The 25,475-nt window shown below is 34.0% G+C and overlaps 1 protein-coding gene across 1 annotated transcript in view; it reads left to right on the forward strand.

The window, feature by feature from the left end:
• NCOA3 (nuclear receptor coactivator 3) overlaps nt 1-25,475 on the forward strand; it is a 195,584-nt gene that overhangs the window by 71,257 nt on the left and 98,852 nt on the right. Inside the window, exon 2 of the mRNA XM_074288548.1 lies at nt 25,198-25,264. The gene's annotated coding sequence lies outside the window, so the exon portion shown is untranslated. The remainder of the gene's footprint in view (nt 1-25,197; nt 25,265-25,475) is intronic.

Below are 25,475 nucleotides of genomic sequence, written 5' to 3' on the forward strand. Positions count from 1 at the left end.
TCCCTCCCCCGATGGCAGGTAATCCCATACATTTTACATGTGTGTAACTTCTTTAATAGTTTATAATTGGACTTTAGTTTTCTTTTTCTTTTGAATGTTATAAAGGATTTACTGGTAAATTCATTTGGTCCTTTTTTTTGCTCTGTGAAAATTCACATATGGCTTTTTTCAATTTCTCTTTTGATTGGGTTATTTATTCTGCTAGCCACATTCTCTTATGTTTTTGTAAAATTCGTAAATGTCATTACTATTGAACAAAATAATTCCCAATGATATTCTTTGTCTTCACTTGTAAAATAAAAAACAAAAACAAAAATAAAAAACACCTCCTAGTTTTATTTAAAACTTTTTTTTGGTTCTTTGTTTTCAGTTTTATTAAATTCTTATTTGGTTTTCAGAATTTCTATTTTAGTGTTTGAGATTTAAAATTTTTTTTTGTTTGTTTATTCCCAATTATATAATCTTTTCTTTCTCTCTTTTATGGATGAGAAAGTGTTTATAGAGTAATAAATTTTCCCATAAGGACTAATTTTGCACATTTCCAATTTTTAGGCATGTTATGTTTTATCGTCATTATCTTTAATGAAATTATGTGTAACATCTATGATGAATGATTTAAAATAATTTCTTTTGCCAATTATTTCTTTAAGATTTAAGTTATTTAGACTTTAATTGATGTTTAGTTCTTTCTTCATTGGACCTTGATTAATTTTGGCATTATGATTGGTAGAAGGCTGTAATGTTCTGATCAACTCTCAGTTGTAATCCTTCTCTGGGAGGAGGTTTCTTTTCTGTATAATCTTTTCCTTTATGAGCAGGTTTCTTGGGAGGCTTCTGGAGCCCCCAGCCAGCCTCTTCTTCCTGAATCCTGGCTCTGAATCTCCTCCAGCTCTTGTCCTTCCCCAATCCAGACTGCTCTCCAGGCTCAATGTTGACTCTTTTTATCCTCCCAGAGAATGGGCTTGGGATAATGCAAGGGCTTCTGGGAAGAACCACTTCAACCAATGAGCTTGCTCCTCCTAGAATTCCTAAGGTGTAAACTCCCTTTAAAGGCCCAAACCAAAGGTCTGAGCCAGAGAACTGTCAAGTCAACCTGAGTTCTCACCTTGTCACTGTCCAGACAACCTGAGTTCTCACCTGGTAATCCTAACAGAAGGCATTTTTCATGTTACTGCATTTCTGTATTTGTTTGAAAGGCTTTTAATGCTTTAATATAGTCAGGTTTTTTGTTTTTTTTTCTTGCACAGCTATGAAAAATGTATACTCCTCTTTCTGACCCCTCTTTCTATTCCCATTAATTACTTGCAAGAGTTCTATTATGTCTTTATTTTCTAGAGTTCCTTTAGTTCTTAATTTTTTTCTTGTTTTTTTTTTTTTTAATTGTATCTGTCTAGTTCTGAAAGGATTACATTAAAGTTGAACACTATTCATTTTCCCATCTGTAATTTATTTTTACAAATTTAGATGCTTTGCCATTCAGTGCATATATGTTTTCAAGTTTTGAAATTTGTTATTTGTGGCACTTATCAGCAAATATAGTTGCCATGTTTATTCTTTTAAAATTAAGGTTTTGCTGTTGCTTTGTCTAAAGTAGCATTGCAACTTCTGTTTTTTTTTTTGTGGGGAGAATAGAAGAGTCATGTTGAGGCATTATGGTTTTTTCTTAAGTCCCTATGTGATTGTTTCAAATGTGTTTCTTATAAATAGCTTATTAATCTATTTTATTATCATTTCCATTTAATATTTGAATCCCTCCATTCATATACCTATTGGATATTTCCCACCATCCTATAATATCTAAGCTTTTTTTTTTTTTTTTTTTTTTTAATGGTGGGGAGGAAGGGGCATTCAAGGTTAAGTAACTTGCCCAGGCTCACACAGCTAGTAAATATCGGTGGGATTTGAATTTAGTTCCTCTTGACTCCAAGGCTGATAATCGATCTACTGGGCTATCTAAAGCTGCCCCCAGCTCTATTTTCAGTCATGACTTTCTGGTAGTCAAATAATTTTTACATTATCTTTCTTTTACCTGTATTCTATGTGACTTGATTTTTTGATTATGTATTCTTTTTTTTTTCCAGTTTCCTTCTATATTTTAAATTCTAATGGCATTTTTAATTCCTTTTTGTTCATTTCTAATTTTCAACAGTTTTTTGGGCAAAGTTTTCTACAGCTTTTAATTCTTTATAAAAAAAATAAATTTTATTGATGTCTTGTTTTTACGTTTCCTTCCTTTCCTTCACTCCTGTTCCTCCTTCTCCTCACTTTTCTTCTCCTTTTCCCTCATAACAAAGACTTCTTTAAAAAATAAGAGAATGAAATAACAAAACCAGCAAACAAACCCTGACCTTACATACAAAGTTTTATATTGGTAGATCTCTACACTTCTGCAGATGCATACAGGTAAATATCCTCTCATATCCTTATATTCTTTTTTCTTTTATTTAAAATATTTTTCCAATTGCTAAATAATTTTAGCATTCAGGGGTTTTTTTTGGGGGGGGTTGTTTGTTTGGTTTTTTTTTTTGGCTGAGGCAGTTGGGCTTAAGTGACTTGCCCAGGGTCAAACAGCCAGGAAATGTTAAGTGTCTGAGGCCAAATTTGAAACTCAGGTCCTTCTGACTTCAGGGTTGGTGCTCTATCTATTACAACCAACTAGCTTCCCCTAGCATTCAGTTTTTTAAAAAATGTTGAATTCCAAAGTTTTCTCTATTCCTCCCTAACATGGTAAGCAATTTGATGTAGGTCACTTATGTGCAATCATAAAATATATTTTATATTAGTCAAGTTGTGAAAAAAAAAAAAAAAAAAACAGATCAAAAGGAAAAATCCCTAAAAAAAATAAAGAAAATGAAAATAATATGCTTTGATCTGCATTTAGACTTCATCATTTCTTTCTCCTGATGGGGATAAGATTTCCTATCTTGAGTCCTTTAGAATTGTCTTGGATTGTTGTTGTATTGCTGAGAATAGCAGTCACTCAAAGTTGATCATCATACAATGTTGCTGTTACTGTGTTCAATACTCTCCATGATTCTGCTCATTTCACTTTGCATCAGTTAATATAAATCTTTCCTAGTATTTTGAAATCATGCTGCTTATCATTTCTTATAGTACAATAGTATTTCATTATATCATTACATTTATAAACCACAACTTGTTCAGCCATTCCCCAATTGATGGGCATTCCCTCAGTTTCAAATTTCTTTGCCACTACAAAAAGCTCTTAATTCTTTTCCCAAACTTTTTTTTTCCATATCTCTCATTTCTTTTCCAATTCTTTCTTCTTGTTCTCTCATTCCATCTATAACCTTTTTTAAAATCTCTTGCATTGATTCTTTTAGAATCTGATTGATCTTTTAAAAGACAAGTCTATATGTCTATTTTTAAGATTATTATTTGGAAGCTTTGCATATAGATGTCTTGGAATTATTCTCCTGGGCTTGTGTCTTGAGCATCTCTGGCATCATAAACTTTTGAGAAAAATGGGAAGATCTCCTACTTCCCCTCATAAATGATTGCTTCCCATTTTATCCTAAATGAATGATTTTTATTAAAAAACTTACTTATATGTAATCAAAATCATTTTTTCCTAGTTCTGCTATCTCATATTTGGTTAAGAATTCATTGTATGCCTATAGGTGTGAAAGATGTTTAGTCACTTAGTGAACAATTATTAAATGCCTTCTATGTGTTAAACATGTACAAAGTTCTAGTAATGCATAAGGAGTTAAAAAATAGTTCCTGGCCTCACAGAGCTCACAGTCTAATGGGGGAGATAAGTAAACAGATATGTGCAAACAAGATATACAGGTTAATTAATTAATATAGGGAAGGCATTAGAATTAAGAAAGGTTGGGGAAAGGGTTCCTGTAAAAGATGGGGTTTTAGTTGGAATTTAAATTTAGCCAGGGTAGTCAGTAGGCAGAGCTAAGAAGGGAGAGAATATAAGAAGGGAGAGAAAATGCTAGGAGCTGAAGAAATGGTGTGTTTTGTTTATGAAATAGCTAAGAGGTCAGTGTTACTTGATCAAAGACTTTTGAATGCCAAACAGAATTTTGTATTGATTCTGGAGGGTAGAAGGAGCCAGTAGAGTTTATTGGAGTGGGGTGACTGAGATGATTGGATTTTCTCTTTATGAAAATCATTTTGGTGGTTGGATGGAGTTTGGGGAGGAACTTAAGGCATTCAGACCCACCATCACGCTATTTGTAATAGTCAGAGATGAGATGATAAGGGCCTGGACCAAAGTAGATGATAAGTAGAAAATCAGGAGAGAAAGATACTCTGAAAATCTAGAGAGAAGAAAGGAGGAGAATTAAGAGTCTCATTTATGGCAGTGATAAGGAGAATGAGGATTCAGAAAAGCTGTTTAATTCAGGGACTAAGAAATCATTAGTAAATTTGGAGAGAGCAATTTTGTTGGAATGATAAAGTCAGAAGATGAATTGTAAAGGGTTTAGAAATTAGTGAAAGGAGAAAGGCAGAATGAATAGAGGATGATAGTATGAATGGAAAGCTCAAATGAGGGTTTTTCAGGGGAGGAGACATGTGTATGTTTGTAAGCAGTAGAGAAAGAGCCAGTAAACATGGAGAGATTAGCAAAAAGTGATAGGGTGGGAATGATGGAGCCATGAGGAAGGATGGAAAGCTTTGAAAGATCTGCTATGGAGAGTGGGATAGAGTTGATAGGTCAGAATAATAGAATTGTTTAGCCCCAGAGAGGGCCAACTATGTAATATAACTCTGTAGTGGATCCAGTTAGAATGGTTGTATGATTTTCTTCACCTTTATTCAACAGAACACATGTAGCTGTGAAGATGATGAAGGATGGGAGTAATGAAAAACTGAAACTTGGCAGAAAATTATTTATGATATGGGCAGCTGTGTGGCACATTGGATAAGAGTACTCTGGTTGGAGTCAGACTCATTTTCCTGAGTTCAAATCTGGCCTCAGACACTTCCTAGCTGTGTGACCATGGGCAAGTCACTTAACCCTGTCTGTCACCATTTCCTCATCTTAAAATGAGCAGGGGAAGGAAGTGGCAAACTGCTCCAGTATCCTTGCCAAGAAAATCCCCAAAGGGGACATGAAAAGTCGGATACGACTGAAGATGTGACTGAACAACAGTTGGTGAAATGTTAAGGGGGGGGGGGCTAAGGATTCAAGAGAGGTGTACAGCGATGGGGAAAAGAGAAAATGGCTAGTGCAGGGGAGATATGTGAGAGACAATTGAGGGATCAAGGGTTTGGAGGTAATGTTATTGATAAAGATTAAGATTTGTTGAGGGAAGTCAGATGGACAGGTGAAAAACCAATATATCATAGTCAGATAAGGAAATTTTGTTATTCTTAATTGTGGTGATCATTCATTTGTGGGCTGTGGGAAGATTAAGAGTATAATTTTCTTTTCATGTGACTGAGGCTCATGGGAAATTATTTTGAAGAATCAGACTTTTGTCTGATCCACACTCAGTTTATTCCCTAAGGGAAGGTGGCAAGGCGTCTGGCTGGGCAAATTCCATCTGCTCAGAAGCAATGAATTCCATTTATGCCAGCACAGATTCCATCTTCTACTGCCAACCCCATCTCCTAACTAAGATAGAGAAAACTCTCAGTGCAAAAAGAGCAACCTTCATACTATAACCCTTTCACCTCCTGCTGAGCTTGATTCTTTAATATCAGATGAAACTGGTGAAGAACAGAACTTTTTCCTGCTGTGCATTTCCACTTCCATCTTTGCTGTACCCTTTCCAGTCTAATCTTCAGCATTGAATGGGAAAATGAATACTTAAACACAGTTTCCAAAGTTCCAACCAAACATTACAGTCTCTTTCACAGTCTCTGGAATGCCTATTCCACAGGAAACAAACTTCTCTTGATCCTGAATCTTTTGTTCTCCCACAGCTTCCATCTATAAGCTATTACTGAAACCTGGCTCCCCACTGATGACAACCTTGTTGGCCACCTTTTCCATTATTAGCTGCAGCTTTACTCATTCCCTTCAGTTTATTGGCCAATTCCTTACTTCCCACTGCCACTTCCAGATTCTTTCCCTACCATCTTCACATAGTAATCTCTTTTTTAAGTTCATGCTATTCATGTTTACCACCAGATCAAAATCCTGGTAGCTGTTACCTATAGACTACCAGATCACTCTACTTCTTGATTCAACAAATTTAATTCTTGGTTCCCAATTTTTCTCACCTCTCTTAACTCTTGCACTCATACTAGAGAAGTATAATGAGTTTGCATTTGAGCCTTTTTTAGATTGGAGTTGTTCAGATTTAATGCTATCTATTTATCTATCTATCTATCTACCTACCTACCTACCTACCTACCTACCTACCTATTCATTTGCTGAGGCATTTAGGATTAAGTGGCTTATCCAGGGTCACAGAGCTAGAAAGGTTCTCTGACTTCAGAACTGGCACTCTATCTACTGTACCATCTAGCTGTCCCAGTGCAGGTCATTTATTATAGACAATTCAAAAGAGGGAGATATCTTTGCCTTTTGTTACTTATTGGGCAAAATGTTTTAGTGTTTATTGAGAATTGTGTTTTAATGATACACATTCTTGTTTTCTAAGGGATTTAAACTATTCCATTTATTAATCAACTATAGAAACTTTCAGCAAGTTCAGAAAGAAAATTTTGAAATATGAAGGTAGGTATTTTTGTAAGAAGTATTTCATCATAGTAATAGTAAAGTATTATAGAAATAGCATTTTTTTTTTTTTTTTTTAAAGAATCCAAAGACAGATTCGAATTCTGGCTATCCCTATGTGCTTGTCTCTCTGACGTTGGACAAATCATGTCTTTGTAAGCTTTCGTTTTTTATTGGTGGTGGGGATGTTGGACTTAGTAACCATAAAATTTAAGATCCTATTGTTTGTGAATCATTTGGCAGAGATAAAACCTTAATAATTATTTACCCATAGTTTTTAGAAGAAGGAATTAGGTTTTTTCAAAATTAATTTTGAAGGGAAAAAGGGGAAACAAATGTAATAGGCATGGTTGAGTAGTTATATTTAGGTTCCTTTCCTCCTCCAAATAAAAGTAATAAAACAACTGCTACAATAACAAACCAAACCAAATGACTATAGTTAGGAGAGGGCAGATAGTCACTTAGTCATGGTGATGAATGGCCTCTTTTTATTTTATTTTATTTTATTTTTTTACCCTTTTCTGTTTGTGTCCAAGGACTACTTTAATAATGGAGTATGTTTTTGAACATGTGTAATATTTAACATTGTTGCCTATATCATTTAGTAGTTAATATTTGAAAACCTCTAAACTGACCTTGAATAGAAATTGCTATGTATAATACATTTCATGCAGCTGGTAGATGCAAAATTGCCATTTTCTGGGTCTGTGCATTATAAAAAACAGGGTGCATTGGACTTGGTTGTATGACAGCTGACATTTATCAAGGATAGCAGGAGCTTTTCTCGTTTTCACATTTTAAAGTAACTTTTGAAAGCTTTGCATGGACACACATGTTCAGCATATGTTTCTGAGTTTTAAATTATTTTCCCCCATTGTGTTTTGCCTATCATTAACACAGAAGTCCAAGTATAAAATTTTAATGAGCTTCATATATCAAATTTTGTGTACTGCCTTACTTTCATGTAAATTGAAGTATAATCCAAATCCTCAAAGATTAACAATAGAAACCATTTAGTTTCAATGGAAATTTATCATGATACTCAATTTCCCACCTATTTAGATAGAATGAGTCTATATATGACAATATAGTATACTATAAACTATCTCTTTGTATTTTGTTTGTAGATTTTCTTTTTTGTTTTATTTTCCAGTGTTGGCACTAAGAGTGGAAACTAAAGACAGAAATTGCTTTTAGGTAGCTTCCTCTCTCCATTTCTCAATCCTCTCTCCCCTCCAAAAAAACAAAAAACAAAAAAAACCTAGCTATTTCTTTCTGTTAAATTTCAGGTAATAGAAAAATCAGCTTACCAAAGTTGTAACTGAAAAACATTTGCTTTGTTTTGATGATTAATCTATTAAAATTCATGTGTGTATATGTGTAAGTATACACATCTATTTATTTTTTGTATAAACATATTTATACAATTCTCTTGCTGCACAAGAAAAATCAGATCAAAAAAAGAAAGTATGAATGAGTAAGAAAATAAAATGCAAGTGAACAACAACAAAAAGAGTGAAAATGTTATGTTGGGATCCACACTCAGTTCCCATAGGCCTCTCTTTGGGTGTAGAAGATTCTCTTCATCACTGGAATCAATCATCTAATTGTTGGAAAGAGTCATGCTCATCAGAATTGATTGTCATATAATCTTGTTGTTGCTGTGTACAATGATTTCCTGTTTAGGCTCATTTCACTCAGTTCACTTAGTAAGTCTCTCCAATCCTTTCTAAAATTGTCCTCCTGATCATTTCTTATAGAATGATAATACTCTATAACATTCATATATCATAACTTATTCAGCCATTCTCCAATTGATGAACATCCACTCGGTTTCCAGTTTCTGGCCACTACAAAGAGGGCTGCCACAAACATTTTTGCACATACAGGTCCCTTTCCCTTCTTTAAGATCTCTTTGGGATATAAGCCCAGTAGAAACATTCCTGGATCAAAGGATATGCACACTTTGATAACTTTTTGAACATAGTTCCAAATCACTCTCCAGAATGGTTGGTTTGTTCACTATTCCACCAACAATGTATCAGTGTCCCCATTTTCCCACATCCTCTCCAACATTCATCATTATCTTTCCCTGTTGTCTTAGCCAATCTGAGAAGTGAGTAGTGATATCTCAGAGTTGTCTTAATTTGTATTTCTCTGATCAATAATGATTTAGAGCACTTTCTCATCACATCTATTTTTATATATAAACAATGCGCTAATGAATGATTGAATATTTACTTGTCTTTATTTTTTGTTTTCCCATTTGATTTTAGTCCCCTCAATTACTACAGCAATAACTCATTACATTAACATGCAAATCACACTGAATTTTTCCAGCTAAGAGGAGAAATGCAGTAACTTGGTATAAGATAAATTGGCACTGTATTGTAATCCTACTGTTCTGTTTTGTGCCAGACATGATTATATAATTCAGTACTATGAGTTTGATTCCTAGGCCTTGAGAAAGCGTGTGTGTGTGTGTGTGTGTGTGTCTTGTTTGGCTAGCTGTATCTTTCTGTCTATGTGTCTGTGAAGGGAGACAGGTAGGGAGGCAGAAGAGGGTGCATGAATGTATACACCTGTGATCATATTTAAAAGAAAAGTATTTACTTGATTTGACCTTGAAAAAGTTTTGGTTTGTTAGTGTGCAGATTATTGTTGTTTATTATATAAATATCTTGAGATGGAAGAATTTTCAGTTCTTCCCTTGGCGTTTTTTTCTTTTGGTAAATGAAGGTATGGAATAAGAAGGAAAAGCTGTTTTAATTGATGTATCAGCAATATGGGTAAGGAAAGAATTTTAAAATATGGAATAATAAATTCCCAATGTTTTCTCTTTAGAAAAACAAATTTTGGGATACAGTTTTTGACTTGGAATCAGGAGTGACCTGTGTTTAGAAGCTTTCTAGCTGTGTGACTCAGCAAATCACTTACCCTCTCTGTCTCAATTTTCTTATCTATAAAAATGGGAATTTTTCTGGCACCTGCTTTATAAGATTGTTGTGAAGATGAAATGAGATAAGATGTGTAAAATACTTTGCAAACCTTAAAGAGCTATATAAGTCCTAATTATTACTACTTCTAAAATTATTTATTAGAAAATTATTATATACTTGTCGGGTGACATAAGTGCACTTTTTCTCAGATGAGATAATTATTTAAAATGCTTTGCAAACTTTTAAATACTATGTAAATGCTAGCTATAGTAAACAGTTTTCATGGGTTCTGCTTTATGAGGAATTTATTAACCAACTTCTTTGGTTTATCGCTTTTTAAAAACAAATTAAAATTCAGTGTATAAGAAAACATAATTTAAAGATAAGTACTATTTTTTTTCAGTGAAGAGCACAACTTTTAAAATTTTCACCTCTTCCCACTATGCATTTCTGTAATTGATATAATCCCTAGACTTGTGATTATTAAGTGCCAAAGATTTAGCAACACTTGGTTTGGAGCTAAGTTTGATCAATTTTGACAGTTTGGAAAGCTGCATAAAACTGTGAGGTTTTTCCATAATTTGCTCAGGCATTTCTCTAGTCAGATTTAATTACTTAACATATACAGAATCTACCAAAGGAAGAGTACGAGTGGTGAAACTCTGAATGACTGAGTCTGACTTGAAGACTAAGTTGCTTACAAGTTTATATTTTTACAATTGGCTTCAATGAAAAGCCTTGGACTTGGAATCAGAAGACCTACTGTTGTTACTTTTGGAGTAATAGGGTCTAAATGATACCTATTTCACTGGTTTTGTGAATTTCAAATGAGATTATATATATATATATAATAGCCATTTTAGATTATTCTTTTTATCTGTGCATAATTTACTTAACATATCCAAGTCCTAATTTACTCCTCTGTAAGTAAAATAAAAACTTGAACTTTCTATTTCACACGGTTTTGTGATGATCAAATGCTATATTTGTTATTCAGAGATGTCTAATTCCTTGTAATTCTTTTGGATCTTAGTAAGCTAAATCTTTCTATTCTTCACTATCTCTTGAAGTCTAAGCATGTTATTTATTGTTTCTGTGATACTTTGTATCCATCAAATCTTTTGCAATTCCCTTTTCCTTTTGCCTTCAATCTTTCTCACATCAGTGTCTTTTTTAATGAGTTTTGTCTTCTTGTTATGTGGTCAAAATAAATTATTTAAGTTTCACCTACAGTATTTGACTTTTCAATAAGTACCCTTGAATTGATTTCTTTATATATTGACTGATTGAGCTCTATGCTATCCAATCTAGAGTTTTCTTGTATAGTTTGAAAGTATCAATTTCTGGTGTCAGTTGACTTTTTTCTTTCTTTCTTTCTTTCTTTCTTTCTTTCTTCTTTCTTTCTTTCTTTCTTCTTTCTTTCTTTCTTTCTTTCTTTCTTTCTTTCTTTCTTTCTTTCTTTCTTTCTTTCTTTCTTTCTTTCTTTCTTTCTTTCTTTCTTTCTTTCTTTCTTTCTTTCTTTCTTTCTTTCTTTCCTTTCTTTCTTTCTTTCTTTCTTTCTTTCTTTCTTTCTTTCTTTCTTTCTTTCTTTCTTTCTTTCTTTCTTTCTTTCTTTCTTTCTTTCTTTCTTTCTTTCTTTCTTTCTTTCTTTCTTTCTTTCTTTCTTTCTTTCTTTCTTTCTTTCTTTCTTTCTTTCTTTCTTTCTTTCTTTCTTTCTTTCTTTCTTCTTTCTTTCTTTCTTTCTTTCTTTCTTTCTTTCTTTTCTTTCTTTCTTTCTTATTACAATTCTCACAGCCATACATTACTACTGGAAAAATCACACCTGTGACTATATGGATTTTTATCTCTGGTTTTTAATATGCTATCCAGATTTGTCATTATTTCATCACTGTAATCTTTAAATGCAGTGATGTTTGAACCAGGAATATAAAATCTTACACTGCTTTCATTTCTTTTTCCTTTCTTTGCTAGGAATTGATGGGACTAGTTGCCAGGATCTTAATTTTTTGATATTAAGCTTTAAGCAGTTATGCTCTTTTCTTTCACTCTCTTCAAGAAACTTCTTAATTTCTTTTCACTTTCTGTTCTCAAAGTGGTATTGTCTCCGAATCTGAAATTATTAATATTTTTTCCTGGCAACTTTAATTCCAGCTTTTGATTCATCCAGTTTGGCATTTCACATGGTTTACTCTGTATTTCTTAAATAAATGAGATGAATATCCAATTATGTTGAACTCCTTTTCAAATCACTTGTTCCATTGTTTGATTCTAACTTGTTTCTTGGCTTGATACAGGTTCCTTAGGAGATAAGTAAGGTGATCTGATACTCTCATCTCTGAGGACTTGCCACATTTTTTTGCTATCTACACAGTCAAAGGCTTTAGTGTAATCAGTGTATCAGAAGTAGATGTTTGATCTCCCTTGCTTTCTTCAGAATCCAGCAAAAGTTGGCAATTTGGTTTTTTGTTCCTCTGCTTCTTTGAAAACCAGCTTGTCTTTCTCTTGATTCTCTGTTCACATATTGCTGAAATCTAGCTTGCAGAATCTCAAATATAATCTTGCTACCACGTGAAATGAGCATAGTTATTTGATAATTTGGACATTCTTTGGCATTGCCCTTCTTTAGGAAGCATCATCTTTTAGGATTTTAAATAATTTTAGTGGAATTCCATCATCTCCACTAGCCTCATTGTTAACCAATCTTACTAAGTCTTGACTTCATTCTTTAGGATGTCTAACTTTAGATCAATAACCACACCATTATGGTTATAGGTAATGTTAGGATGTTTCTGGTATAGTTCTTATATTTATTCTTATTAAATTTTCTTATTTTCTTTTGCTTTTGGTAAATTGCCACCATTTTTGCCTTTTGTCATGTCCAGTTTTGTATGAAACTTTGCATCTTTAGTTTTCTTGAAGAGATCTCATCTTTTTTATATTGTTTTCTTTTATTTCATGGCATTAGTCATTTAAGAAAACCTTATTTCTCTTTATATTCTCTGTAATTTTGCATTCAGTTAAATAAGTCTTTCCCTTTCTCATTTCCCACTTGCTTTCTGTCAACTACTTATAAAGTCTCATCAGACAGCCATTTTGCTTTTTTTGCATCTTTTCTGTGAGATGTTTTTTGTTAGTACTTATTGTACAAAGTTACTAATCTCTATCTATAGTTCTTCAGGTATTCTACTATATCAATACCTTAATTTTTTTATTATTAATTTTATAATTACAATCATTCTTGACAGTACATATGTATGAGTAATTTTTTTTTACAACATTATCCCTTGTATTCATTTTTCCAAATTTTCCCTTCCCTCCCTCCACCCCCTTCCCCAGATGACAGGCAATCCCATACATATCAAATGTGCTACAGTATAACCTAGATACAGTACATTTGTGCAAAACCAAACTTCCTGTTGCACGAATACCTTAAATTTTTTAATCATCTCTGTTTCTTAAGGGACATTGTTTAGGTTATACCTATGGGGTCTGATGGTTGTCCCTACTTTCTAAAACTGAAGTCTGAATTTTGTAATAAGGATTGATCAATAATCAAGTCCAGGTCTTTTTTTTTTTTTTTTTTTTTTTTTAGAGTTTTTCCACTTTTGACTGTGAAGTATATAATCAATCCAATTTCTTTATTGACTACCTGATGGCATCCACTTTTTGGATTGTTGAAAAAGAATGTTTATTATGACCAATGAATTTTTTTTTAAATTTTTAAAAATGAAATTAGCATATTTATATTGCTTTTCCTTTTTTATTTTTCAAAACATATGCATAGACAATTATTCAACAATAGCCCTTGCAAAACCTTGTGTTCCAATTTTGCCCTCCTTTAGATGGCAAGTAGTACAATATATGTTAAACATGGTAGAAATATATGTTAAATCCAATATATCATACATATTTATATAATTATCTTGCCACACAGGAAAAATCAAATCAAATCAGAAAAAAAGATAAGAAAAATAAAATTCAAGCAAACAATGACAAAAAGAATGAAAATGCTATGTTATGTACCAAACTCAGTTCCCACAGTCTTTGGGTGTAGATGGCTCTTTTCATCCCTAAATAATTGGAACTGGTCTGAATCATCTCATTGTTGAAGAGAGCCACATTCGTTAGAATTGATTGTCTTATAATCTTGTTGTTGCCGTGTATAATTGAAGAGAGTTAGGGAAGGGAGAACCCCTTTTGGTCGGCGCAAAGATAGTCCCATGATGGCGCAGTGTCCCCTGAAAACGAATTTACAGACCTGAAAACCTAGATTGATAAAAAGGTTTATTGTAGGGATTTAGAAGTAAAGTTAAAGGTAGAAAGACGCCAGGGCCAAAGGTGGTCCCTGGGCGGGCAGGAACTCTTACATGGCAGGAAGGATACCATGTTTGGGGGGAAGGACTCCTGCAAAGCGAGAGCTCCAGTTTGGCTCCTTTTATACCTAAAGGGCGCTTGTGGGTGAAGTCCCAGGCTCTTGGCCGGCTTTCAGCCAGTGTCAGTGTTGAATAGAATTCAATGGGTTTAAACTGAACTGTTAGTTCAGATCCTGTGGGGGATGGGGAAAACTCACTGACCAGGATTTGTAAATCAAAGGTCAGCCATGGGGGTTGGGGAATCAGAAAGGAAATCTTAAAGGGACCTCAACTCCCATCATAATGATCTCCTGGTTCTGCTCATTTCACTTAGCATCATTCATGTATGTTTCTCTAGGTCTCTCTGAAATTACCCTACTGGTTGTTTCTTACAGAACAATAATATTCCATAACATTCATATACCATAACTTATTCAGCCATTCTTTAATTGATGGGCATCCACTCAGTTTCCAGTTTCTTGCCATAACAAAGAGGGCTACCAAAAACATTTTTGACATGTGGTGCAAAATGTGTGCACATTCCAAATTGCTCTCCAGAATGGCTGGATGTGGTCACAATTCCACCAACAATGTATTAGTGTCCCAGTTTTTTCCACATCCCCTCCAACATTCAGTGAATTATCTTGACAAAATAATATTAGTCTCTCCCCTGACTCATTTTGTACTCCAAGGGTAAACTTGCCTGTTATTCCAATTAGATTTTGATTTCTTATTATAGCCTTCCAATTTTTTATGATGAATGTGACATTTGGGGGTAGGTTATTTCTAGAAAATGTTGTATGTTTTCATAGAATTGATCAATTTTTAGCCTCTTTGGCGTCAAGGGGTTGGAGTATGGACTTGTATTATTGTGATGCTGAATGGTTTGTTTTGGATTTGAAGAGAGATCATTCTGTCATTTTAAATATTATATCACAATACTACTTTTTATCACCTTTTTATTGACTATAAGGGCTACTACATTTCTTTTAAAAAATTCTTGTCCACAATATTATATGTAATGATCCATATAAGTTCATTTAAGTTCACAAACATCCAAGATGTTGATGTTTAATCTTTCCATTTTCTGTTTGATCACATCCAGCTTATCTTACTTCATACATCTCACATGAGAGTTATCTATGCAATATTGATCTTTACAGCATCTGACTTTCCTTTTGTCACCAGATACATCAACTGCTGACTTCCTTTCAGCTTTGGTCTAGCCACTTTATTTGTACTGGATCTACTTGTAGTTGTTCTCTGCTCTTCCCCAGTAGTATATTGGACACCTTTTGAACTGAAGGACTCATCTTCCAATGCTATCTCTTTTTATAATTTTAGTACTGTTCATGGGATTTTCTTGGCAAAAATATTGAAATAGCTTGTCATTTCCTTCTTTAATGTTTCACCTTTGTCAGAACTCTCCACTATAATCTTGGGTAACCCTCTTTGGTATAGCTCATAGTTTCATTGTTATGCAAGCCCCTCTGTAGGCCTCTTCTCAATTTACAGAGTTCACATTGTTCAAAGTTGTCTTCTGCCTTGAATTGCTATTCATCGAAGCTCAATTACCACATCCATGAGCATGTTAATTGGTATGAAAGAGCCATTTGAGGGAGTAATGTGGGAAATGGCATTTAAAAAGCCATAAAGTGAATTCTTATTCACTGGGGGGGTCTTCAAGCAAAAGTAAAGATCTGGAGTGGTTTGCCATTTCTTTTTCCAGCTCAATTTACAGATGAGAAATGGAGGCAAACATTTCTGAAATATATAGAGAATTGACTCAAATTTATAATAGTTGAAGCCATTCTCCAATTGATAAATGGTCAAAAGATATGAACAGATAATTTTCAGATGAAGAAATTGAAACTATTTGTAGTCACATGAAAAGGTGTTCCAAATCACTATTGATCAGAGAAATGCAAATTAAGACAACTCTGAGATACCATTACACACCTGCCAGATTGGCTAAGATAACAGGAAATGATAAAGACCAATGTTTGAGGTATATGGGAAAACTGGGACACTGATGCATTGTTAGTGGAACTGTAAATAGATCTAATCATTCTGGAGAGCAGTTTGAAACTATGCTCAAAAAGTTATCAAACTTTGATCCAGCAGTGTTACTACTGGGTTTATATCTCAGAGATATCTCAAAGAAGGGAAAGGGACCCAAATGTGCAAAAATGTTTGTGGCAGCCCTCTTTGTAGTGGCAAGAAACTGGAAACTAAGTGGATGCCCATCAGTTGGAGAATGGCATATGAATGCTATGGAATATTATTGCTCTGTAAGAAATGACCAACAGGAAGATTTTAGAGAGGCCTGGAGAGACTTACATGAACTGATGCTAAGTGAAATGAGCAGAACCAGGAGATCATTATACAAGGAAACTTCTATATGATGATCAGTTTTGATAGATGTGGCTCTCTTCAACAATGAGATGATTCAAAGCAGTTCCACTTGTTCAGTGATGAACCCAGAGAGATAATCGTGGGAACAGAGTATGGAACACAACATAACAGAAAGTGAGAATGCTATTTGCTTACATTTTGTTTTCTTTCTCAGTTTTTCTTTTCCTTACTTCTTGATCTGATTTTTCTTGTGCAGCAAGATAACTGTATAAATATGTATACATATATGGGATTTAACATGTATTTCAACATATTTAATATGTATTGGACTATCTGCCAGTTAGGGGAGGGGGTGGGTGGAAGGAGGGGAAAATTTGGAACAGAAGGTTTTGCAAGGGTCAATGTTGGAAAAATTACCCATGCATATACTTTGTAAATAAAAAAAATAAATAAAAAAAGAGAAAGAAATGGAGGCAAACAGGGTTAAGTGACTTGCCCAGGGTCACAGCTGGCAAATGTCTGAAGACTCATGAAGATGAATCCTCCTGATTCCAAGACTGGTACTTTATCCACTGTGCCATCTAGTTATCAGTATACACATATGTATACACATATGCATGTATACATAGATACATAATTATAAATTGTTCATTTTTATATTGCTCAGAGTGCCTCTCTTGCTAGCTGTACAGTGCTCAAAAATTCCTTTACACTAAGTAGATTGCATGAGTGTTTTTGGATGTGTGCCTGCCATAATGCATGGAATTGTCTTGTTTCAAAATGCTTGTGAATAAAACTTGAAGAGATTTTTGCTTTAGGACAGGCACTTCTAGAACATAGGAATTTTATCAGTTACGAGAATAATCTTAAATTGCATTTTCTTTTTTAGAAAGTCATATTCAGGTCACCTTATAGCTAGCTATCTACTCTGATCCACATTGGTATTGAAGGTGAACCTTGAAGACAAAAATATACTGAAGTCATTATCCTTAAAAAAAAAAAAAAAAAAAAAGTTCGGGCAGCTAGGTGGCGCAATGAATTAGAGCACCAGCCCTGAAGTAGGAGGACCTGAGTTCAAATATGGCCCCAGACACTGTGTGGCCCTGGGCAAGTCACTTAACCTCAATTGCCTTCATCTGTAGCTATTGTCCTACCTCTTTTCTTCCTTTCACAGCTAAATTCTTAGGAAAGAATGTGTACATTTGTCTCTGCTTTCTCCACTCACTCTTTTCATCTTTCAGTTCCTTGCAATCTGGCATCATCATTCAAATGCAGTATTCCTTTTCAAAGTTATAAGTGATATTTTAGTTGCCTAATTTTGTTGGGTCCTACTTTCTAGATCCCCCATGCTGGGATGGTTAAAACATATCATCTTAGTGGAGGAATGATGAGGTGAGACTCTTGAGAATGGTGGAAATATGGAATCTGTTTATTCCAAAGTCTCCCTTTATCTACCCGTATACCCTTATGTAACCAAAGCAATACTGGGTATGCCCTAAATATATAATGCACACATAGGACTGCATGAATAACTTGTTCTTGTTTGTAGTTTGTACCTGGTATCACTGTGCTTCAATCACAACACAGGTTATCACCACCTCTGACTTCTCAGGAAAGCTGAGACTCCTTAGAGAAGATGGGGAGTCGAACTAGACATTGTCAGCAGGTTCCCTCTGGGCTGAAGGGTCTTATACCTTACCCAGAGCTCCCCCACTATCTGCGGCCCTCTGTACAATTCCATAACTCTTACTCATTCTCCTCTTTCTTGATTTCTTTCTGCATTATATTTATTAATCTGAATTTTCCTGATAGTGTTCTTTCTACCAACTGATCCTTAATGGAAATGAAAGCTCCTCATATATGAGTGTGTGTGAATGAGGCGGTATCCACATTCTCAACTTCAAGTCATTGCAGTTTATCTTTTTCCCAGAAAAAAAAAAGGGGGTTAGACGTTACATTTCATAAAACTAACCGAAGTTCTGTCTACTGATGCAAAAGATGTAAAAGGATGTAAAAAGGGGGAAAAAAAAAAAAGAGGAAAGTCGCTCGTTAAGATCTTTTTTATTTTTAATTTTTAGGGAAAAGCACTGACATGTTCAGTACCCATCCTAAGTGACACTTTTCATGATCTCTTTTCATCAAGGCACCTTTCCTAATATGGTTCAACTGTGAATGTAGAAGGGGGGGAGTGGGGGGAGGGGAGGGGAAAAACAACTCTGGTTTAGAGGATATAGGAAAAATGAGATTGGCAAAAACAGACTTTAAAGACAACCCATAACCCAAACCAAAATTTAAATGCTCAGAATTGGCAGCACAAAGGGAAAGCTCTCTCTTGACTTGTACTGTGACAGTCTGAACGCCCCAAAAAATTGTGCCAAAGAATAAAAAAAATAAAAATATAAGCATAAGAAAACAACCCATAACAAACTTCAGGTAACTATTTTGGATTGCAAAATGAGGATAAATTTAATGTTCAAACAAAATCTAATAAAATAACCATTTGGAAACTGAAAAAAAAATTAAAAAAAAAAAAAAAAAAAGAAAGCTCCTCATGTGAGGAGGGAGTGCATTTCTGGCCTAGAGGCACAAAATGCCAAATTTGGAGAATAGCATGGAGGCCTTTTTAGCTTCAACAAGAGTTTGGGAAGGTTTTGCAAAATCAGAGAATTAATGTTTCAAGTGCCAAATTGAGTATTTTGTTCTTGAGGTAACATAGAATTGTTGAAGATTGTTAATAGGGGACTAATATAGTCAAACTCTCTCTTTAAAAAGGTTATTTTGATTGGTGTGTTTATGAAGGAGGTGACCTAACTCCCCCAGGAGAGGTGAGAATGGAAATTAAGAAGTAGTCATGTAAGTGGAGAAACAAAGAGATTTGATAGATGTTCTGAAGGTATGCCCATAAAACTTAGCAGCTGACTTACTTTGAGGGAAGACTGAGAGAGCTCAATTAATTTAAAAGTCAACATCTTTTGCTGCCATCCTTCTTTTCATTTATGAATCTCACAAACAAACAAGACCTGAAATGATTGATAAACTGAGAGTACTGCGAATTATCAGCCTAGTCTTCAGAAATATTTAAGGTGGAAGGAAACTTAAAAGATTTTTAAAAATTTAGCCTTCTATATAGCCTTTTTACAGATGAAGAAAATGACCCAGATAGGTGGAGTGACTTTGCCTAAAGTCACAATGTCAGAAAGTGTAAAACCACATTTCCTATGTACAAAGAAAAGAAAGGTACTGATTTTTACAGGGAAATTTGATTTAATGAAGAAACATTGTGACAATCTTGATATTCTTGAAAGTATCCTGAAATACCCATAAAATGTTTCACAAAAATGTTCATTTACCTATTCCTCCTCATGCTGCTTTCCACATAGCATTAATAGTCTAAATGAACAAATAAAATAAATACATTAACCTTATTCTAATATCATTGCATCATATTTTTTTTCTTTGGAAATATAGAAAAGTCTGGTAACATTATTAGATAAATAAAGTTTTATGGATTACATGTAAAATATTAGGTTCTTGACATTTTGTTTATGATCTTTGTATCCTCAGATTTTAGCACAATGTCTAACATGTAATAAATATTTAGGGCCACAGGTGAGAATCAGGTGAATCAGGTGGTCACCAAAAGGTAGATGAGTAGCCCTGAAAAGGGCTCTGCAAGCCTTCACAACTGAGGGGGCTAGCCATTTGAAGTCCCACAGTGTCCATTTGATGTACCCACAGTGTCCATATTCTGATAGACTGTTTGGGCAGATGGCATAGACTAGCTTGAGGGTAACCCAGCAGGTCTCTAACCTGTCTGTGAGTGAGGGGGATGTTCATCCCAAACATGTTACTTTCCTTGGCAGACTTTTTAGTGCATCTTGAGTCATCTCCAGGGATCTTCACTTTGGTTCTGATCACGGACTTTGAGGACACTGGAAGAAAGAGTGAAGCTGGCAACTTTGTGCAACTCTGCCTTACTTAAATTCAGTTTACTGGAGAATTAAGACATCACTCCATAATGTCATTGGTCCTCTTTGAAGGGGAAGGACAAACAATTGAAACCATAGAATGAATAGTTGAAATAGCTTGTTTGTAAGTTAGGGATTATGCATGTACAAATTTATATGTTACACTTATAAATTCACATTTATATCATGTTTATTTATTTGGAGATATGATGATTTGTAAAGTAAATCTAGCATGTACTGGTTTTATGGGCATGTTTAGGGCAGCTTTGCTCCTCACATAATTGTAAATTAGAATAGTAAGCCAGCAACTTTTTCTATAAATTCAAGAAAAGAAGAGTTGATACCCTCATAGGGCTTATAGCATATTTGTGTGCGTTCTCTCCCCAAAAAACAATGATGTAATTCAATTGGAGGGCAGAGGTGCTGCTAGTAAGGCTCATGAATAACATCTGCTACAATCAGTTATGAAATGGCTTTCTTAAAAAGATGAATTTTAGCTGAGTTTTGAAGGTGGTTTAGAGGCAGGAATTGGTAGAGAGCAGTGAGTAGCAAATTTTGGACATAGGTCATGTGTAATTGCATGTTTGTATGGGAAGAGCAAACCTATTAACCCGGTTGGAATGAACATCCACAAAAGTTGTAAGAAATGAAGTTTGGGAGATGTGTGGGAGTCAAGAGGATGTTGGTGGAGGCTTTCAGATTCTAGATAGAGAACTTTAGATAACAACTAGGAGGTGCTGTTCTGGTGCAGGGGAGTGACAATGGTGGTGAAAAATACCATTCAGAAATTATGAGATATGTTACTGTGGGTAGGAACTGTGAATGTAGAATGTAGTCTCTATACCAGATATACATAGAAAATATTTTAAACTTTGTGGGCCAAGTGGTAAAATTGAGACTATTATGAAGCATGTGGCTACAAATATGGCAGAAAACAAATTTTTATAGAGTTTTTGACAGAATTAAATTATATATCAAATATAATGATATTAAATACTATTTATTCAACATTGGTCTAATGAGAAGGGAATTCTTATTTTTTGGGGTTTTATTTTATTTCCCCTAAATGGGTTTTATAATTAGTGTTCACTATCATCAAAATAGATTGCAAATGTGTTTTTTTTTTTTTTTTTTTTTTTTTTTTGCTGAGGCAATTGGGATTAAGTGACTTACCCAGGGTTACACAACTAGGAAATGTTAAGTGTCTGAGGCCAGATTTGAACTCAGATACTCCTGACTTCAGTGCACTATCCATTACACCAACTAGCTGCCCCAGCTCAATCACTTTTAATTGAATGTTAGATGGAGAGTCTTCAATTATACTGTCAAATGAATTTTGAAATATGGAAATCTTTTGCCATTGAGGCAACTCCTGGAATTGTAGTTTGAGCTCAGAAAATATATCTACTATAGATTTGTATGGGGATAGAGATGTCACTGTTATTTTAAATTTTGACAGCCTAGGAATTGAATAAAGCACCTTGACATTAATTCTGATTCAAACATCAGATTGACTTTACTGTTATATAAATTTTGTGTGTAAGCCCTAATTTACCTTGTGATTTTAGATTAAATTAATTGAGAAACATTATCAAGTTTGCAACAAAAAACTAATTTTCAAAATCATCATGTGTTTGATAATGGTAAAGGATAGTTCTTCATATTGAGAAAATTTCAATCTCAGCCCTGAGCTCAAAAAAATAATCGTAAAGCTGCTTACTTCTTTTCCGATTCCCCTTCTTGTTTTGATCTGATAGGTATCAGTGTAATAAAAAATGTCAGGGTATAGTGATTTGTGGGGCACTCATGTTGTCATGTTACATAATGGCTTCACTATGATTTTTGATGAAGTTGAACTGCAAGGTGAACTGATGAGAATGTCATGCTGTCCCTGTTGAAACAGTCATGTACTGTCTGTAAAAGAATGAGCATGGCTGTGTTCCAATAAAACTTTACTTATTGATAATTTAAATGTGAAATTTTCACATGTGAAATATTCTTTGTTTGATTTTTTTGATTTTTGATTTAAAAATGTAAAAACAATTCCTAGATCATGAAATGAGTCCAGAGTTTGTAGACCTTTGTTCTAGGACAAAACAAAACAAAATGAAAAAACTTTACCAGAAAAGAAAACAAGCATGATGCTAAAAAAACAAACAAACAAACAAAAAACCAAACACAAGTAAAAGGGAAATAGTGAAACAAGTAAAATGAAGAAGGGGGACAATAAAATAACAAGTTATTTTCATTTAAGCAGTTTAAGTTTTTGTAGATTTTATTTATATGCATATTTTGAGAAGTATATGCACATCTATAGCTATATTTTCTAATATTGGAAAAAACAACTAATAAGCATCATTGAACAGCTGTTTTAAATGTAGATATGAGCTTACATTTAACATTAAAATGACAAATTAATAAGCATTGAGAATTGATGTGTTGTGCAGTCACTGGAATGCTTTCATTGCCGTGTGAAACAGTGTATGTTGAAGCTCTGCCCTAGGATATGTTGTAGACCCTCAAAAGCAGCAGCATGGATTCTATCTAGTGTGCATCGATGGCTTTACTGCTTCTGGTGTTTTAATTTAAAACCTGAAATACTTTTTCCTTTGAGAAACAACTGTTTGGGGCAAGAAATGGTTAGGCTGGATTTGTATTTATCATTAGGTCAGTTTAGAATAAACGTAATTTAGGTGCTTCCATATATTTCAGTCTTATTCCTGTCAGTCTCCTGTAAGCATCTCCTGAAAGAGAAATTTCCTTTGAATGGGACATGATTAATTCCCTCTCTATTGTATATTTCTATAAGATTGAATTCTGGTTGTTCTCATGGATGTTTAGAAAAATCTCCTGGCAGTCTGGTTCTTTCTTACACTGGCATTAGCTTGTGAACCAAATACAGGTGTGTTATAAAGACTCTGGGAATTTAGGATGTGTTTGAATCTTGCTTGATCAGAGTAGCTTGAATGAGAATACAAATTTCCATCCCTGACTTTATTCTAGACCATTTGTGCTATACTTATAGCTGCCTGTTATATATATATCTTTACCTGTATAGTATCTCAAAAAAAGCATATCAAAGATTAAGCTCTAATTTTCCTTCTCTACAGATTAGCCCTATTCCCTTATAAACAAACCCAAGAACAAAACAAAAAATACCCAGCAAAGAACAAGCAAAAAGCTTTTTCTGCCTCTGAATGCTCTCTTGGTAGTACTCATACCATCTTTTAAGTTACCCAGACACCCGAGTATAATTTTTAACTTTGGCATAATGTCTATTGTATAGAATTTGAGGTTAGAAAAATCTGGGTTTGAATTTCGAGTTTCATACTTAGAAGTTGTGTGACACTTTGCAAATCTGTTAACTTGTTTTCCTCATATGTAAAATGGGGATAGTATTACTTGTAGGGAGTATTTCCACAGAGCTATGAGGATTTTACAGATCTTAATGTTATATAAATATTATTTGTATGTCTTTCTGCTTTTCCCCTCCCCAATATTGCCCAGATATTATTAATCTCCTTGGAAAAACACAAATGCTCTTTCCATTCAAGTTCCTTTATAACTATTCTTGTCATTTACAGTTTGTCCTTCACACCACTGCCTAAGCAATCTCAGAAATGAACTTCTTTAGCCAAGTAATTTATTCTCTACTCAGAAACTTTGAATGGTTTTTCATTGGTTATAGAATCAAGTATATACTCCTGGCTTTGGCTTTCACAGTATTTCCCAGAATGATGCCAGTCTTATCTTTCTAACCTTTTCTCATACTTTATATATTCTTTCTTTTAGTCACACTAGACTTTTCCCTATCCCCTTTTCTTCTTCTGTCATTTCTTGTCTTTTCTTGCATCTTTTGTTGATTCCATTAAAAAAAAAAAGTCTCTATTAGTGATTTAATGGGAGGTATGTGTGTGTATGGGAAAAAGTTTTTATTTTAAATATACTTAACTTCAAATGATTTCTTCTTATTCAGAGAAGCTCCAGGGTTTCCTTGTTCAGGTATAAAGGGAGGTCCTTTGCTGATACATATTTTTATGCCAAAAAAGTATAACTAGGAAAAAAAAAGAAGTAATGTTGACACTTGGAATTAAGATATCTTGTTAACATTTAAAAAAATCAGAACTTGGTAAGTGACCACCACCAGGAGAATTGTATCTACTAATTCTACACCAAATGCTGTCACTGTGCTAACATCTTTTACAAATATTTATTTAAGGAGGGAGTACCTTCTAGGAATATGAGACAATTTGTGCAGAGGCATGGAGATGTAATATCTTTTAGGGCTTCATTGAATTCTAGTGCCCATTGGCCTTCTTGTTCACTAAACTTCTATAACAATGTGATCTGTGGTAAACAATGTTATGTTTAATTATATACTTTTTTTTATCATGGAAGTTAGAGTTATAATATTTGAGTGAGAAACATCATAGAACTGATTTCTTAATTAGGGTAAAAGAATCAAGAATAGTACTTTCTGTGTTGTGGTGTGTGTGTGTGTGTGTGTGTGTGTGTGTGTGTGTGTGTGTGTGTGTGTGTGTGAGACTTGATTATGTTTCTTGGTGTGTGGGGGTGTTATTTGATTATAAGTTTCTTGATATGGACCATGATTTAAATTTGTATATTCTTAGTGCCTTAAATTGTTCATAAATAGATTTTGATTTGATTTTAGCAGCCTAATATTGTGTTATGAGTGAGTTCTCTTTCACTGAAGGGTTTTCAACTGAGGACTATTAGAATAGATTCAAGCTTCTGATGAAGATTAGATAGATGAATGAATTCTGTGATCATAACAAAGAAAATGTATTTCCCTTTATGAAAAATGTTTGACTTTAGTTTTGCAACTTGGAAATAATGAATGAAAATGAGAGACTCCTATTGACAAAAATCTTTCTGCCTTTTTTCTTCCTTCCCAGGAGTATTCTTTTATTGAAGTAAAACATTACAGATTTCCTGAAGCAGTGGAATGCATGATTTTAAGTGGTAAGTATTAAATTCTTATTTTAAATAGCTTAGGCCCTTTATAAATTAATAGTATCAATTAGTCATCTTCTTATCCTTTTCAAATTCCTTTTCAAGTTTTTTCTCTTTTGAACAGAGTCAATTCCTGGGTTGAGAGAAAATTTAGGGGAGGTAGGAGCAGGAGGATGAGTATAATTCTGTTTTGCCATATATCTACTGTTTGATTTTTGGA

The sequence above is a fragment of the Sminthopsis crassicaudata genome, chromosome 2 (assembly GCF_048593235.1).
Source record: "Sminthopsis crassicaudata isolate SCR6 chromosome 2, ASM4859323v1, whole genome shotgun sequence".
Classification (NCBI taxonomy): Eukaryota; Metazoa; Chordata; class Mammalia; order Dasyuromorphia; family Dasyuridae; genus Sminthopsis; species Sminthopsis crassicaudata.